The sequence below is a fragment of the Arachis hypogaea genome, chromosome 11 (assembly GCF_003086295.3).
Source record: "Arachis hypogaea cultivar Tifrunner chromosome 11, arahy.Tifrunner.gnm2.J5K5, whole genome shotgun sequence".
Classification (NCBI taxonomy): Eukaryota; Viridiplantae; Streptophyta; class Magnoliopsida; order Fabales; family Fabaceae; genus Arachis; species Arachis hypogaea.
The window spans coordinates 91,282,920-91,288,470 of record NC_092046.1 but is presented as its reverse complement, the minus strand read 5'-3'; positions in this window follow the sequence as shown (position 1 = coordinate 91,288,470).

Genomic DNA, 5,551 nt, shown 5'->3' with positions numbered 1-5,551 from the left:
TTCTCTGTCCCTTTTTTGTCTCTTATTTCTATATCAAACTCTTGTAGAAGCAACACCCATCTGATGAGCCTGGGTTTTGAATCCTGCTTTGTGAGTAGATATTTAAGAGCAGCATGATCAGTATACACAATCACTTTTGATCCTACTAAGTATGATCTGAACTTGTCAATGGCGTAAACCATTGCAAGTAGTTCTTTTTCTGTGGTTGTGTAATTTTTTTGGGCGTCATTTAAAACGCGACTAGCATAATAAATGACATGCAGAAGCTTGTCATGCCTCTGTCCCAGCACTGCACCAATGGCGTGATCACTGGCATCACACATTAGCTCAAATGGTAATGTCCAATCTGGTGCAGATATGACTGGTGCTGTGGCCAGCTTAGCTTTCAGCGTTTCAAACGCTTGCAGACACTCTGTGTCAAACACAAATGGCATGTCAGCAGCTAGCAGATTGCTTAGAGGTATTGCGATTTTTGAAAAATCCTTTATAAACCTTCTATAGAATCCTGCATGCCCCAGAAAGCTTCTGATTGCCTTAACATTGGCAGGTGGTGGTAATTTTTCAATTACCTCTATTTTTGCTTGATCCACCTCTATTCCCTTGTTTGACATTTTATGCCCAAGGACAATCCCTTCAGTCACCATGAAGGGACATTTTTCCCAGTTTAAAACTAGGTTGGTTTCTTGGCATCTTTTCAGAACAAGTTTCAGGTAATCAAGACAGGAGCTGAATGAGTCTCCATATACTGAGAAGTCATCCATGAAGACTTCCAGAAATTTTTCCACCATATCAGAGAAAATAGAGAGCATGCATCTCTGGAAGGTTGCAGGCGCATTACACAGCCCAAATGGCATCCTTCTATAAGCAAACACTCCAGATGGACATGTGAATGCTGTTTTCTCTTGATCCTGGGGATCTACTGCAATCTGGTTATAGCCTGAGTAGCCGTCCAAAAAGCAGTAATACTCATGACCTGCCAGTCTTTCTAGCATCTGGTCTATGAATGGTAAAGGAAAATGATCCTTTCTGGTGGCTGTATTGAGTCTTCTGTAGTCAATACACATGCGCCATCCTGTAACTGTTCTTGTAGGAACCAGTTCATTCTTTTCATTATGAATCACTGTCATGCCTCCCTTTTTTGGGACGACTTGGACAGGGCTCACCCAGGGGCTATCAGAAATAGGATAAATAATCCCAGCCTCTAGTAATTTGGTGACCTCTTTCTGCATCACTTCCTTCATGGCTGGATTTAGCCGCCTCTGTGGTTGAACCACTGGCTTGGCATTATCCTCCAATAGGATTTTGTGCATGCATCTAGCTGGGCTTATGCCCTTAAGGTCACCTATGGACCACCCAAGAGCTGTCTTGTGTGTCCTTAGCACTTGAATAAGTGCTTCCTCTTCCTGTGAATTTAAAGCAAAGCTTATGATCACTGGAAAAGTATCACCTTCTCCTAGAAATGCATATTTCAAGGATGGTGGTAATGGCTTGAGCTCGGCTTTAGGAGGTTTTTCCTCTTTCAGAAGAAATTTCAAAGGCTCTTTCATGTCCTCTGAATCCTCCAAATCAGGTTGAACATCTTTAAAGATGTCTTCCAGCTCTGATTCGAGACTCTCAGCCATGTTGATCTCTTCTACCAAGGAGTCAATAAGATCAACTTTCATGCAGTCTGTTGATGTGTCTGGATGCTGCATGGCTTTGACAGCGTTCAACTTTAACTCATCATCATTGACTCTCAGGGTTATTTCCCCCTGTTGGACGTCAATAAGGGATTATCCAGTTGCTAGGAAGGGTCTTCCTAGAATGAGAGTAGCACTCTTGTGCTCCTCCATTTTCAGCACAACAAAGTTAGTGGGAAAGGCGAATGGCCCAACTCTGACAATCATGTCTTCAATCACGCCTGATGGGTATTTAGTGGAACCATCAGCAAGTTGGAGACATATCCGGGTTGGTTTAACTTCTTCAGTTAAGCCAAGCTTCCTGATAGTGGATGCAGGTATTAGGTTGATGCTTGCCCCAAGATTGCATAAAGCTGTCTTGGTGCAATTACCTTCTAATATGCATGGTATCAGAAAACTCCCAAGGTCTTTAAGCTTTTCAGGAAAGCTCTTCAGAATGACTGCACTGCATTCTTCAGTGAAGAGAACTCTTTCTGTTTATCTCCAATCCTTTTTATGGCTCAAGATCTCTTTCATGAACTTGGCATAAGAAGGTATTTGCTCAAGTGCTTCTGCAAATGGAATCTTTATTTCAAGAGTCCTGAGATAATCTGCAAAGCGAGCAAATTGCTTATCCTGCTCCTCTTTCCGGAGTTTTTGAGGATAAGGTATCTTGGCTTTGTATTCTTCAACCTTAGTTGCTGCAGGTTTATTGCCTACAGAAGTGGTTGAAGAAGCCTTTTTAGAGGGGTTGTTATCAGCATTTGTGTGTGCCTGATCCCTCATTGGCAATTGAGTGCCAGAGTTAGAAGCTGGAGTGAATCTGGACGCCAGCTCCTTGTCTGCTCCTGGCATCTGAACGCGAGAAATGTGCCCATTTTGGGCGTTCAGTGCCAGATCTTGCCCATTTTGGGCGTTCAACGCCAGATTCTTGCCCATTTCTGGCGTTGAACGCCAATCCTGCCTTGTTTCTGGCGTTGAACGCCAGTTGTGGGCATGGTCTGGGCGTTCAGCGCCAGCCTTCCACCAATTTTTTGGCGTTTTAGCGCCAGAATTATTTTTCCCTGGGCTCTTACTGTCCTCAGGTGAATCTTTGGTGGGTTGCTCATTTCTTGACTTTTTGCTTCCTTGAGGTGAGATATTTAATGTCTTCCCACTTCTTAATTGAACTGCTTGGCATTCTTCTGTTATTTGCCTTGACAGCTGCTGCTTTGTTTGCTTAAACTGTTCTTCCATATGTATATTAGCCATCCTTGTCTCTTGTAGTCTATCTTTGAATTCGGCTAACTACCTTGTTAGCTAGTCCAATTGCTGATTGAATTCAGCAGCTTGTTCTACAGGACTGAGTTCAGCAGTTGCTGTTTTAACCTCTTCTTTCATGGAAGGGTAACTGCTTAGATTCAGATGCTGATTCCTGGCAACTGTATCAATGAGCTCTTGAGCCTCTTCAATTATCTTTCTCATGTGGATAGATCCACCAACTGAGTAATCTAGAGACATCTGAGCTCCTTCTGCAAGCCCATAGTAGAAGATGCCTAACTGAACCCACTATGAGAATATTTCAGAGGGGCATTTTTGTAGAATCTCTCTGTATCTCTCCCAGGCATCATAAAGAGATTCATTATCTCCTTGCTTGAAGCCTTGGATGTCCAGCCTTAGCTGTGTCATCCTTTTTGGAGGGAAATATTGATTCAGGAATTTTTCTGTCAGCTGTTTCCATGTCTTTATGCTGGCCTTAGATTGGTTAATTAACGACCTCTTAGCTTGATCTTTTACAGCAAATGGAAACAGTAATAGTCTGTAGACATTCTGATCTATTTCTTTATCATGTACTGTGTCAGCAATTTGTAAAAATTGTGCCAAAAACTCTGTAGGTTCTTCCTGTGGAAGACCAGAATACTGGCAGCTTTGCTGCACCATGATAATGAGCTGAGGATTCAACTCAAAGCTACTGACTCCAATGGAAGGTATGCAGATACTACTCCCATATGAAGCAGTAGAGGGGTTAGAATATGACCCCAGAGTCCTCCTGGACTGTTCATTTCCGCTTAGGTCCATGATGGAGAAGGGGAGATGATGTAAAATAGAAAAAATACTTTTATTTATTTATTTATTAATTTATTTCGAAAATAAAATAAATCAAAATAAAATAAATAAAAATGAGTAAAAGATTTTCGAAAAAGTGAGGAGAGAGAAAGTGGTTAGGAGATTTTGAAAAAGATATGATGATTTTTGAAAAAGGTTTTAAATTTTGAAATAAAAATCTGAATTTTTAAAGGAGAGAGAAAACAATAAGATAACACAGGATTTAAAATTTTTAGATCTGAGGTTCCTTATTTTCGAAAATTTTGGGGGGGAAAAACACCAAGGAACACCAAACTTAAAAATTTTAAGATCAAGACACAAGGAAAACTTAAGAACACTTTGAAGATTCACAAGAACACGAGAACACAAAGGAAGAATACCAAACTTAAAATTTTTAGAAAACCAAAATAAATTTTCGAAAAACACAGAAAAATCAATAAGAAAACACCAAACTTAAAGTTTGGCACAGGATTTAATAGAAAAATTATTTTTTTGAAAAAGTTTTTAAAAAGAAAATAAGGATTCTAAGATTCTAACACAACAATAAAAAGAGACTCTAAACAAAAAAAGAGAAATTTTTCGTAATCTAAGCAACAAAATAAACCGTTAGTTGTCCAAACTCGAACAATCCCCGGCAACGGCGCCAAAAACTTGGTGCACTGATGAGCGGATATTTTATACGCTTTTTGGGGATAATTTCATATAGTTTTGAGTATGTTTTAGTTAGTTTTTAGTCTATTCTCATTAGTTTTTAGGAAAAATTCATATTTCTGGACTTTACTATGAGTTGTATATTTTTCTGTAATTTCAGGTATTTTTCTGGCTGAAATTGAAGGAGCTAAGCAAAAATCTGATTCAGGCTGAAAAAGGACTGCTGATGCTGTTGGATTCTGACCTCCCTGCACTCAAAGTGGATTTTCTGGAGCTACCGAACTCGAAATGGCATGCTTCCAATTGCGTTGGAAAGTAGACATCTAGGGCTTTCCAGCAATATATAATAGTCCATACTTTACATAAGGATAGACGACGTAAACTGGCGTTCAACGCCAGTTCTCTGCCCAATTCTGGCTTCCAGCGCCAGAAAAGGATCAAAAGCTGGAGTTGAACGCCCAAACTGGCATAAAAACTGGCGTTCAACTCCACAAATGGCCTCTGCACGTGAATTGCTTAAGTCTCAGCCCAGCACACACCAAGTGGGCCCCAGAAGTGGATCTCTGCATCATCCATCATAGTCTACTCATATTTTGTAACCCTAGGCTACTAGTTTAGTATTTAAACAACTTTTAGAGACTTATTTTGTATCTCATGACATTTTTTCAAAACTTTGTATTCTCTGACGGCATGAGTCTCTAAACCCTATTGTTGGGGGTGAGGAGCTCTGCTGTGTCTCGGTGAATTAATGCAAGTATTTCTGTTTTCCATTCAAACACGCTTGTTCCTATCTAAGATGTTCATTCGCGCTTAACTGTGATGGAGGTGATGATCTATGACACTCATCACCTTCCTCAAATCATGAATGAGTGCCTGACAACCACCTCCGTTCTATATACGATTGAATGAGTATCTCTCAGAATCCTTAATCAGAATCTCCGTGGTATAAGCTAGAACTGATGGCGGCATTCATGAGAATCCGGAAAGTCTAAACCTTGTCTGTGGTATTCCGAGTAGGATTCAAGGATTGAATGACTGTGACGAGCTTCAAACTCCTGAAGGCTGGGCGTTAGTGACAGACGCAAAAGGATAGTAAATCCTATTCCAACCGGATCGAGAACCAACCAGGTGATTAGCCGTGCTGTGACAGAGCGCGT